The sequence below is a fragment of the Neopelma chrysocephalum genome, unplaced genomic scaffold, assembly GCF_003984885.1.
Source record: "Neopelma chrysocephalum unplaced genomic scaffold, ASM398488v2 Primary Assembly neopelma1_69, whole genome shotgun sequence".
NCBI classification, from domain to species: Eukaryota; Metazoa; Chordata; class Aves; order Passeriformes; family Pipridae; genus Neopelma; species Neopelma chrysocephalum.
In genome coordinates, this window is record NW_020897729.1 from 5,052,105 (window position 1) to 5,064,703 (window position 12,599).

At 38.3% G+C, this 12,599-nt stretch overlaps 1 protein-coding gene across 1 annotated transcript in view; it reads left to right on the forward strand.

The window, feature by feature from the left end:
* Positions 1-4,773: 4,773 nt before the first annotated feature.
* The window catches only part of GNB4 (G protein subunit beta 4), a 67,585-nt gene continuing 59,759 nt past the window's right edge, over positions 4,774-12,599 (forward strand). Inside the window, exon 1 of the mRNA XM_027685416.1 lies at positions 4,774-4,865. The gene's annotated coding sequence lies outside the window, so the exon portion shown is untranslated. The remainder of the gene's footprint in view (positions 4,866-12,599) is intronic.

Here is a 12,599-nt window from a genome sequence, read left to right on the forward strand (position 1 = left end):
TCCATGACAGCCTTGGTATTTTGCATTTATTAAGTGCTGGAGCCTTACTTGTTTTCTTTGAACAATAAACAAAAATAGAGATAGAAAACTGTCTAGCACTGTGGGATGCTTGTGGTAGGGAGAGCTAATTTAAGCAAATCTCAGGTATTTTTAAACTAGTGCTTTTAGGAAACTGGGCTTATGCTACTTGTTTGCTTCCACAGATGAGAAGGTTGCAGCATAAGCTGCATTATAATAGCTGACAACAGAAAATCCATCTAGAACACAGACTGTGTCAGTATCTTTATCTTAGGAAGAGCTTTGATCAGAAATTTTTGCTTTTTTGAGACACACGAAGGAATCCAAATATGGAACACAACTGGAGGAAACCAGGCCTTTTAAGCTCTGTTTCTCAGAAGCTTCTTATTTTCAATGGCTTGTTTAGATCTACCTTTAAAAAACCCCAAAGCTGTAGACACAGTTTCTCTTAAGTGTGCATGAGTCAGGTGCCAGCACAGAGAGAGCCAGTACAGACCTGTGCTGCTTTGTACAAGTTCTAGTGCCATGTGGATCCTGAGGCTGCAGCACCTGCCAGAGCCATGGTTTGTTTGACCTGGTAGCTGATGGTAAATCTGAACCACCAGCTCTGAGGGTAAGTCAGCAGGGGCTGCAGGTGTCAGCAGCACGTTTGACCTTGCCCTGTCTTGTCAAATGGTTGGACTTACCACTGTCCTCTCTGGTCAGAACTACTCCAGTTTTCCTGCCCCAGGGTTCCCCAGCTGTAATGGTCATCACCTATTGGAGCATTTTGGCACATAGTTTATGGGGTCAGCAGAGACTGATCTGAGTCATTAAGGTACTAGATGACAAATGCAGGAACTGGAAAAAGATGGAGTGAGAGTAACGAATTGCTGGGTTTGGATGCATCTGTTTTAAAATGCAGACTGTGTCTGTGAATTTGATTAAAATGGAGTACTAAGGCAGTGTGTTGATAGCCAGATGTTTGCATTTTCTGAATGTCAGTACTTTATATTCCTTAGTTTATCTCACTGAATTTCACTGTAATAACGTTCCCAGATAAAGCTAAATCATGGGAAAGCCAGGGGATGCTGAAAGGCTGTCATTTCTGCTCCAAAGGAATGTTGTTATCTTCCAGCATGAACACCCTTGACATCAGCTGGTCAAGCTGCAATATTCCTAATGGAGAAGCACAAGGTCACTAATAATGGGTTTGGCATCATCTGACAAGGCACATGTCTGTCCTCTAGAAGGACAGAGGAAGGAAAAAAATACATTGTGCTTACTCAACAGTGTAATGTTCAGAATCATATCCATAGCCTAGGAAACAAAAAACATCATTCGCCCCATTGATGTTTACATGATGTGACAGTGTAAGAGCCTTCAGAGAAATAATATGTTCTGATAGGTTTGAGGTTTTTTTCTGTACCTCTGTGGCATAAAGGGCACTGGGCCTGCTAAAACCTGAGCTCATTTTCTCCAGCTGAAAACCAGATTGGAGTAGACACACCTAAAAGGAAAGACAGAATTTGAAAGGATGGAGAAGGTGTGATTGTCCTTTATGCCAGGTGACTACAAGCGTGTTTAAGTGGATGAATTCTGCAACAGGATGCATTTCACAAGCATTTAAATGTTGAGCCAGAAAAATGCTGAAGACTTTTGATTCCCACTCACTTGAATGAGCTGATCCTTTTCTGGGACGAATCACTTCAAATAAAATCAGTAATAACTTATTTATTGAGTGGTTCCTGTCTCCAGTCTTTTTTAACAAACTGAAGAATTTTTAATTTAATTTGCTAATGTGTTGGCAAGTTATATCAGTGTACAGAAAGGATCCTTTAAGGATTGGCAATCCCACTTTCCATCGGGCACTACATATGCTAGACTCAGCAGTATGACACAATGTCACAAAATGAGCATAAGTTTCTGGGTTTGTGCCTCTTCCTAAGACTCCATTAGAAATCTGGTTTTCTGACTGCAGCTCTGCACTGGTGTCTTTCCCTTCTCCCCATTTACAGACTGCATCAGTCCTCGTTGTGCTGCCCAGAACGTTCACAAATCAATCTCCCATTATGAAACACAGGCAAGTTTATAGGCCTGGATATGATACAAAATGATGAAGGCTTTAAGACCATCTCTTTGCAAAAACAAGAAAGTTTTTGCATACTTAAATACTTTCTGTTCTTATATCCAACAACATTTCATGCAAAATATGTCCATGACAGACTGCATTTGTTCTTACAAAAGCGCATTCGGGAACATTGATGGTAAAGTTTTTGTTCTGTTGTGATAGTAGGTGGAGAGTTTGTAGTTGGACCTAAATTTCTGCAAAGAGTAATTGTGAAAAAATTAGGAGCTTAGATTTGGGTCACCAAAGAGAAGATTTATGGAAACATAGAGCTTGCATTGCCCATACACATATTGGTGAACTTTGCCTTCTGTGGTTTCTCAACACAAAATAGTGCTTATCCTCATGTCAGGAAAAAATGTGATATCGGAGGTAATGTTGTACTGAGATTTCACTTTGCTCAGATAAAGATATTTGTCAATTATAACCCAGCAGAACATTTGCTAGTATGATGCTGCCAGAGTTTAAATAATTAAAAATGAGTTGTCTTCAGCAAATGAATAAAGTACACCTAATGGAGCATTATCATTTGAATATATTTTCTGTTCATTACTTGTTTGGTCATAAATTTCAGTCACTTGCAATGGCTCATTCAGCCTTTTTGGAAAATTGTCATGATACAAATGGAATGCCTTCTTCCTGATTGCAATGGGATGGTAGAATTTGAAAACAACAAAAATTAAGCCCTTTCTCCTATAAACCTTTTCAGCAATAGCACTGAAAGCTCTTTCTAAAGGAGTTTGAGTCCTTATTCACTTTGTACAGCTGGGGAAACATTTTGTGAGAGCAAGCTGGTAGTACAGCTGAGGTAAATGACTCGGGTCTCCTGAAATCTCAGCTCACTGTCCTAAATGTGAGGACAGTCAGAGGCTGCTGCTGGTCTAATGACATTTTCTCTCAGGTAGTTGCTGATTCTGTATAGATCTGAGAGTTACTGGAAGTAAGTGAAAGAACTGAGTGGAGATACTTGTCTTCCCATTATTTGGTGAAGTACAACATGTGCTGCTCTGTACAATTACCAGTTCGAACTCTTCCTTCTCTTACCCTTAGAAAGTCATATTTTTAACAGCATTTCCTTGGTAGAAATGTGTACACTGCACTTAATACACTTATTCTTCCTACCTTTGTACTCTGTTTGCTCTTGAAGGACCTGGATGTAATTTTTTAACTTAGGTATTGGCAAAGTTTCTTGCCTTTATTCTTGTATGAACAAGCTGGGCTTCTCAAGCCTGTCTGTCCTCTTCTTCAAGGATCTTCTTCACCTAAATTTGAATGCATCTGAATTTCAATGAGTGCTAAATTTTACTCCAAAAAATTATAAGTAATTGAATTTAGGCAGCCAGGTATAGAAATATCCTATTTGCAGTTGCAAGTTGCTTCTATTTCATTTCAGATTTGAAGTGGGGCAGAGTTCAAATACATCTAATGTGTTTTCATCAATTCAACAGGAAACTCAGTTGTCATGGTAGAGCCATTCCCATCCAACTTTTACATAATAGCTAAGTGGTTAGAGCAGCCACCTCGATTCACTTCCTTCTTCAGTTCTTATTTCAGAGAATTGTGCCCTTTCCTTTAGGTGATTAAAATGAACTCAGTGATAATGCTTTCCAGCATGCTCTTTGAAAGCTGGTTTTTTGTGCATTTAGGAATCCAGAAATCCTGAGGTTTAAAGAAGAGCGAGTAAAAGGATGCCTGATCCTGAATTGTAATTGATAACACGTACAGGCAGGGGTGGAAGATGCTTTTCTTGGTTTCATATGCAGAATTCCTTCAGTTTTACTTAATAATAGTGGTGCAGATGCTAAAGAATCACAAAGCAGATTTCCTTTTCATCTTTCTTATGATTTTTTCCATCTAATTGTGGAAGAATTAACCACACCCAAGTTTATCTCTCTATGTGACAGACAGATCATAGTGTGGTCAAATTCATTGTGATCATGCTGTGCAAAAATAGCAAAATGCTGTTTAATTTGTTCTCTGATGTTTGTCTAGAATCACGTCTCTTTTAGGCATAGTTATCAGTAACACTGAATACAACTGCCAACGTGTTTAATGTCATGAACACAAGAACTCTTGTAAAATTTGTACAAATGCATTGTTAGGGGAAAATGAGGGTACGAGAGATGATTTAAATAACTATAATAATAAATAACTTTGCATAACAACAAAGAAGGTGAAAAGGAAATGACAAATACATCCACTTGTCTGAATACGACTGTGAGCTATTTTAATGGGAAATTTTAACAGAATTGAAAAAAAAGAGAAAAAACCCAGCGTCTGAATTATCAAATAATCAAAATAATCAAACCCCAATTTGCTTCAATTAAAGACTTAGAGATGCTCCCAATGCTTTGATTAAGAAAAAAATGAGAAAGTTTCTTATTCACCTCAGCAGGCAGCTCTGCAAAATGGAAGATCCCTGTGCTCCTCTGAAGCCATTTAATGCATATATGAGCATGGATTCCCAGAACTATCTATAATGCATATAGTGCTTTCTGCTCTCAGTGGCTTTTTTTCCCCACTCTCTTTACGTCATTTGCCATTTGTGAGGGTTGCCAGGGTAATGACCAATCATCCCTGGAGAGATGCCTGCTAGTAAGGACAACATAGGCTTTCTCTTTTTTGGTATTCTGCAGTATGTGTTTGAGAGCTATTCTAGCATCAGGATTGCAGAACTTTTGTTTAGTTAGTAGGGAGGGAAAGTTTACAGAGTATGAAATAACAGCTTACAACTACTGAGGTAAGTGAGGATTTTTCTTTTCTATTTTATTAACAGTCCTGTCTGGATTTATTCAAAACATTGAGTATCATTACTTTGTTGTTGTTGTTGTTGTTGTTGTTATTCGCGTAGCTGACCTTGAAATTAGTAATAGCAGAGAGGTTTTACCTAATTTGAACAATGAAATCTTAGTAGTGCTGCATATACAGCAGGTCAGGATTTTATTCTCCTTGTAACTATGAATCCCACTACTGCAATCACCATATACATCCATTATACCCAAAATATTTTCAGAAGAATTGAAAACAAGAAACCCACAGAGTGGTGTAATGCAGATTTCAGAGCATTAACCGTGGTTGTCTCTCAGGCAAATGGGAAGTTCTGAATAGTCTTCTTTGTACTGTATGTATGGAATACTCCACATCAACTGGAAACTGAAAATCCAGAGTGCAGTCCTGTCCCACAGGATGTTGAAGATGTTGAACTCATGTTGTTTTTAAATTTTGACTATTGAATAGGCACTTGCAGGCTCATAGGGTCTTTGCTCACCCATGGACAGTGAGAAAATATAGCTTCCAGACTGCAGACATTTTTTCTGGAACTGGGATCAGTAATGTAAGCTGGTAGTGATAATTGCCTCTCTGAATAGGCCCAAATTTTGTTCTTTTGCATGTGAGGGCACCTAAATAATACCCAAGAAAGGAGGCAAAAAAAAATCTCTTCAGAAGTTCCAAATGATCTCTGAAGTTTCTATGATGTATTTACATGTAATCTGGGTTATGACAGATACGAGTGAAATGTTTGGTTTGTGATGGTTTCTTTTTTTGTTGTTGTTTTAAATGACCCCCATTAGAACTGTTCTGAGTCCCAAGCATCTCTGTTGGTGCAGTTCCCTGTTTGTGTGATGGCTTCCTGGGAGAAAGAGACAATTGATGCAGTTGTTGTATTGCTTTTCTGTGGAATTGCTAAGGTATCAAAGTTCAAATTAGTAACTGTCTCATCAAAATTACTATTTACTGCTTAATATATGTGCACCTACGCATGTGCTTCACATCCTGGCAACCTTACGTGCCCTGATGGGCACAACATATATTAACCAGAATAAAGCACATATTTATTTCACTCTATTTCCTGCTTACTGCAAATACACGCAGAGTGTAATTTTGACTCACACTTTTCCCCAGTAGAAAAATACATTGGGGCATTTAATTTAGCATGGCAAATTCCAGTTGCTAAATTCTAGATGTTACTATATATTTCAGATGTGGTTATGATAGCTTTGCATTATCAAAACTACTGGAGCACAGCAGTGAGTCTGGATGTGTACGTATGAGAGAGAAGAGTATTCAGAGCAACAATTTTAAAAGTCTGAGGTGAAAATGATCTTTTCATCAGGCTGTTGAGAAAATATGTTTGTTCAGAAAGTAGACCTGTTTCCTCTTTCTAAAAATTGTTACTGGTTTTTGACATCTGTGTGCTGGATATCCCTTTTAAGCAGTTTAAGATATGAGTAGTGTTAAATACTTAACACAGTAGGGGAAAATAACAGTAAGCACAAAGAAAATATGTCATTATCTAATGTTTATCAACATTCCATATGATTCCACCATTTTTAGTAATCTGGGGAGCAAAACCATGAAACGATGATTTTGTATTATTCTAGATGGTGTCTTATACCAGAAAAATAACATGATGACAGCTAAAGAAGGCATGTTAATTATAAAAGTGGGTTTTCACATGAGAGATTGAGAGATAAAGCTTTCTGGAAAAGATGGTGGGTAGCAAGCCTCAGTCTTTATCTTTCTGTCCACCTTTTTCCTGTCTATCTTCACCATCTCTCTTTCCAATTTAAAAATGCTCCATTGGTTGTATTATGCAGAGAATAGCTTTTACTTTCAGGCAGTGGGAACAGAGAGAGAAAAGCTGAAATGGGGAGAAGGGAATGAACCTGCATTGTGAATTGTTCACAGCACAACTGACAACAATTAGGGCAAGGTTTTTATGGCTCTGAGGAGTGATGCAGAGGCAAAGGACAGGGAGTAGAGAAGGCTCCAAGATTGGGTGGAACCAAGGGGGTTTGGTGATGCAGGAAACTACCAGAGAGCTGCAGGGAGCAGGCCAGGAAGAGATGGGTTCCTGGAGCATCTCGGTGATTCTGAGTGCAGGGTTTCAGGTGGTAGTTTGGGGAGGATGGGTTGGATAGAGACAGACATTAAAGCTTGAGATGCAGTGTTTGCCCATGGCACAGTGTAAGTGCTGTTCAGCAATTTGACCCTTCTAATGCCGAGTGTGTTGCTGGAAACTTTGGAGTGGTGAATTCCGGTTGTTTCTTTATCTTGTACTTTTGAATAGATAGAAAGGAAGAGGAATAATTAACAGCACAAACTGACAAAAGGTCAGGCTTCAGACCAGGGTGGGAAAACCAAGGAGATACTCATGAATGGGAAGACATGTCAGGATGGCAAAAGAGAAGCTTATCCAGTGTTTCCAGTGCTTATCCTAGAAAGATTAGGACATGTTGGATAAATGCAAGAATGTATAAAAACATTCAGTAGCCCAAACTCCTCATCCCTTGACAAACAGAAGGCAAAAAATAAATGAAATCATCGAGTCTCTAAACATAGTGTATGACAAAGCAAATCACTATTGATGACAGCATTAGTGCTATCGCTGCACTGGGCACCTCAGCCTGAACTGTGGCCTTTGCTGTTAGAGGTTAGTTCTCCCGAGACCTGATAGATTATTTTATCTGAGAAACGTCATCTATCCATGATCTGGCATAGATTACCTTTTTGGTTGGCTGTTTTGTAGTTTTTCTATCTGTTTTGTAGTTTTGTAGTATCTCTCTGGATATATATCTCCTCAAGAATACTGTGAGTTCTAGTTTGTGACTGTAGTGATTAATGAGACCATCAAATTAAAACTTTACTAATTCATTTTTACCAAACCAAAGCCCTATGGTTTTGGTTTAGAAGCTGGGCTGTTATTTCATTACCTGGGCCTGACTGTCCAATGCAATGAATAAACATATCTCTGTTACTTCTGGGATCTGGAGATGTAACTCTAAAACTCTGATGTGAAATCATGATATGTGTGTATTCAAGGCATTAGAAAATAATTGAATTGCATGAATTTAGTTAAAGTGGCACCAGAAGGCACAGGAATAGTTGCAGTATAAATGTCTGATTTTAAACTTTTGGTTACTGGCATTTTGGAAAAAAAAGAGTGGTGAAAATGTGCTTTATCATCCAAAGCTGCAATCCAGGAACACAACAAAGGCATACAGAAGGAAAGTAACTGTTGCTTGACCAGCAGCATACATATTTAAGGAAGACTGAAATTTGGAATGTATTACAGCACTTCCAATGTCTCTATTAAAGTGCATGTTAAGGTTCACTTTGAACAAGTAATTAGAGAGAAAATGTCTTGTGATTTAAAACAGAAGTGGTTGGCAGAAGATGGGCATTTTAAAACGCTTTACTAAAAGCTTCCAATTTATACTTTTAGTCCTATTTTCAAATTATTTAACTGTGGTTTCATTGCACATCCATAGACTCTAAGTTTCAAAGAGATTTAGGTGCTTTCAAACATTACATACTTATTCCTGAACTGTTACATATTTGCTGTATGATGTCAGACCATTCCATTAAACACTTCAGGGCTTGTTTTTTCCCCATGTAAGCTGGGAATAACCAGTATTTACGTTATCAGACCATGAATGTTTCTGTTATTCTTTATGTAGTGCTTTGAGTAGTCATGTTGTTCAGGGCTGAGTTACTTAGATATGCAGAGAGCACACAGCCCTCTGAGATCCCCCAGTTCATCTTGTTTTTCTATTGTAGTTACAAGGTCAAGTTGAAATAATCCCCATGATTATAAGAGCTTGTATGAAAAACTTTCCTGGAGAGCAACATCTGTTATCTGGTGGTAATAGTGATTCAAAGGAGCTCTGGGAAGAGAATACAGTCTGTCTCACATGCACAGGATGACTCAGTAGTTCACATTGGGAAAGAGAAACATTCTCCAGGCCTCCCAAACGTGATTCTGGAGACTCATTACATGCATTATTATGTGCTTTTGTGAAGCTCATGACACAGCGCAATGGGAATGGTTTCTGGCAGCCACAGCCCTGCCTTCCCAGCAGCAGGAGAGACCCTAAACCATCTGCTGAGCCAGTGCTGCAGACAGACCCTCATTCCCCTGCAATTCCTCAGGAGCAGCACGTGTGGCTCTCGTTTCTCATGCGTGGTGATAAAGCAGAGTAAGGGTGTAACAACTATCCTGTAGCATGACAGGACTCTGCCACACATACACCCATTTATTTACTGGTAAGTAATTAACAGCTCTGACTCTACTTGGGTTAAGTAGTTTAGAGAAATTACATTACTCTGATGGGCTATGGACATACACATCAAATTTCAAAAGGATTTCATTTTATTAACCATTTTATCTAAAATTTGAGTCAAATCCAGCCCCCTTTAATATGACTGCCTTTGCTGCTCAAGGCCTACAAATCAAAGCAGCCTTATATCTTCACCTGGGTAAGTGAACGGGCATCCTGCCTTAACCTGGTGGGGATTGATGACTGAAACTACACTCCTGGACTATGTGTGACTGTTCCAGCCCTGGCTGCTTTCACAGAGGCTTCTCTCTGTCAAACATTGCCCTATGCAAATAAAACTACTCGTAGATGCTGTGTAGTAACATTATGTAAAATGCTGAGGACCTGAAATACTTACAGCTTAATTGACTGCAATTCCTGTTGACTTCGATGGGTGTTTTATTCAATTAGGGACTGCAGAATTTAGATCATTGCCTCTGGCTTACATCATTGCAAATATTATTGATGCTTATGAAGCTTTCGGGGATTTTTCAGGCTTTTAGTCCACAAATTGAGTGCAATGTGAAAGGCTTGCTCGGGGGTAAGAGAAGTACTTATATCCATCTCATCTTTCATTTACTTATTCCTGAGTCTCTGTGCTATTCCTTTGGGAATGCTCATATAAAATATGCAATTTAACAAAGAGGGGGAAAGCAGAGTTGTCTCAATACAGCAAGATTCAAGTTTCATTTTGCACATTAGAAGTGTACCTTTCTCATTTTCTTGCCTAAAATGTGGAAGTGAATCTGATTAATTTTAATCTCATAAAATGTTGAAATTAAGGCACAGTGAATTTAGAATGAATATTGAGGAAAATTTAGTTTCTCAGGGGCAAGCATGGATACAGTGCTTGAAACTTAAAACTGTGCAGATTGCAGCACTAGAAATTTCAAGAAAAGGAACTAACCCACTTTGGTGAGAAGGGTCAAGGTGGCTTAAAAGAAATTTTACCTTTCTAGTCTGCATGCCTTATAAAGTCAATGCTGGAGTTGTTATATGAATAGCACAAGCAGGGCTTGTGTAACTTGTTTCTGACCTCTCAAACTCTGACCACAGTAGGAATATGGACAGGATAGATATCCCTATGCTGGCTCTGTGTTAGGCCCAGAGAGAAAAGGGATGCAGCTTCTACTCCTTTTCATTCAATGCTTTGGGCATAAATGGTGAGTAAACCATTTCACATATACTGTGTGTAATTGCATTTAATACTTCTTTTTATCTAGAATCAGCAATGAAACATCTAAAAATATATATATTTGTAAGTAAATGAAGAGAAAAAAGGTTGATAGTGATGGGCACAAACACTTTTAGGACACATACTGTAGAAAACTGGTTGCATTTCAGGCAATGTATTCTTACTGTAGATCTTCACAGAAAAATCTGCAGAAAGAGCTGGAAAAAGTCATACATATACACATGCATATTCTTAGGTATATTTAGTAAAAGAAGAGAAATGCCTCTGTGGGAAAATTGGTACACATCCCAGGTGGAACACTGACCTCCTTTATTTAATTCTGTCATGGTAGGTGAAATAAAATCGGTCATAAATAAAGGTAGCCTCCTTATGGAAGGCATTTTTTTGCAGCAGCGGAGAGCACAATAAATGTTACTGTCAGGGAAAGAAACAGGCTATTTAAATTCAGGCAGCAGAGCATCTTCAGTCGGATGGGCTATTTTTAACTTCAGATGTAGCTTAATTTAGAAATCGAGCAGTTGAAGTCCCTTTTTTTTCCCCCCCATTTCTCCGACTGGAGATTTTTTATAATGATTATAGATATCCTTGTGTGAAGGTACTGAATAGAATAAAAAATACATTTCCCTGAGCTTCAAGGTCATGAAAATGCACGTCGAAACAAAGCAGGTTTGTGGCAATACACGTGTAAACACAGAGGGCAGATGAGATTGATGCACTATTTTATAAGCATGAGGGCCACTTTGGCGATTTTCCAGGAGGCTGCATATAATTTTTATATCCATTTATGCAAGATCTTCCCCAGATCTGAATTACTTTGTGTAGGAAGTGCTGTAATTGCGTACAACCCTATACAACATGTGATAAAGAGAGTGTAAATTCCAGTGGTTTCTAAGGCAGAAATGTTTATGAGAAATCTGGCAATGATTTCCTGCATTGATTTTTCTGAGCCAGCTTCTTGTATTTGGCTTTGTTTGTAAGTTAATCACAAGAATTGAGAAGCTCATTTCGTTATAGAAGATATTCAGAACTAAGAATTGCAGATTTGACTCTATTAAGTGATTACAGGCTTTTTAATGTATTCAGATTCAGAACATGAAAAAATCCTCTCACAAATGGAAGTACTTCCAAGATGGCTTGTTGCAAACACTCCTCTTGCATAATTGCATACTCTATGTCACTCAGCATTCATCTAGTGAATTGCAATAGCATTTCAGCATAAAACTCGATCCAAGCTGAATTTTATAGTTTACCTGTTCAAGCTCAGCCCAAAGCGATTCTGAAAGCTATTCCAGTTGCATAACAATAACAAGGAGCAGAGAGACATGTGCCATTGCGACAGGAATAATTGAGTTATTAATAAGCTGAATGTGACATGGAAAAGTTGCCTCTATTTCTGAGCATAGTGACACCTTCGCCATTAACTCTTAAGCACACACAACTTTTACAGATTCTGAAATTTTGCTTAAAGGGTTGAGCGTTTTTGCATGTACAGAAAAGATAACTTTTTCTGTAGTCACCCAAAATCCTGCTATTATAAGTGAAAGCTTCTGCTGCCATTTATTCTTTAACTTATGACAGCTAAAATTAGAGGCTTTCATTCCATTGTTTTTATACACCGGGTAGCATGATGTAATCTAGTAAGAACATCATAAAACAAGTTAGAAATTTAGAATTATAATCTGTAATGTTCAATGGAGGTTAAAAAGAAATGTAATTTAGAGCTTAGTGCTTCTGAATTGCCTGCTCTGGATGGGGATTTCTTTCATCTTCCTCTGAAATATCTGTTTTTGAGGAATGCTCCTTTCCCTGGACATGTTCTGTGTGGAGGGAATATGGGAGTTAGCATAGAAGCTGTCAGAGCCATTAGACTCTGCTGTGGGGTTTCCTTAATTCTCTGCTGGCCACACAAACCTGAATTAAAGCTGAATTTAGTCTCTGGGAGGCATTTCAGTAGTGCTGTCAGACTATGAAATTCAGACTGTGACGCACAGTTTGGATTGGGAATGTGAATTCAGAGCCCTTTCTTAAAGAGACTTTACAATAAAGCAGATATATTGCACCAATATTTGCTGAAGTGTTTCAGCTTTTGATAGAGAATGTGTTTTTCTCATCAAAGACTAGATCTGAAGCTTGTAGCAAAAGAAACACTCAGCACGTGTACTTTCTTGTTTTAGGTATG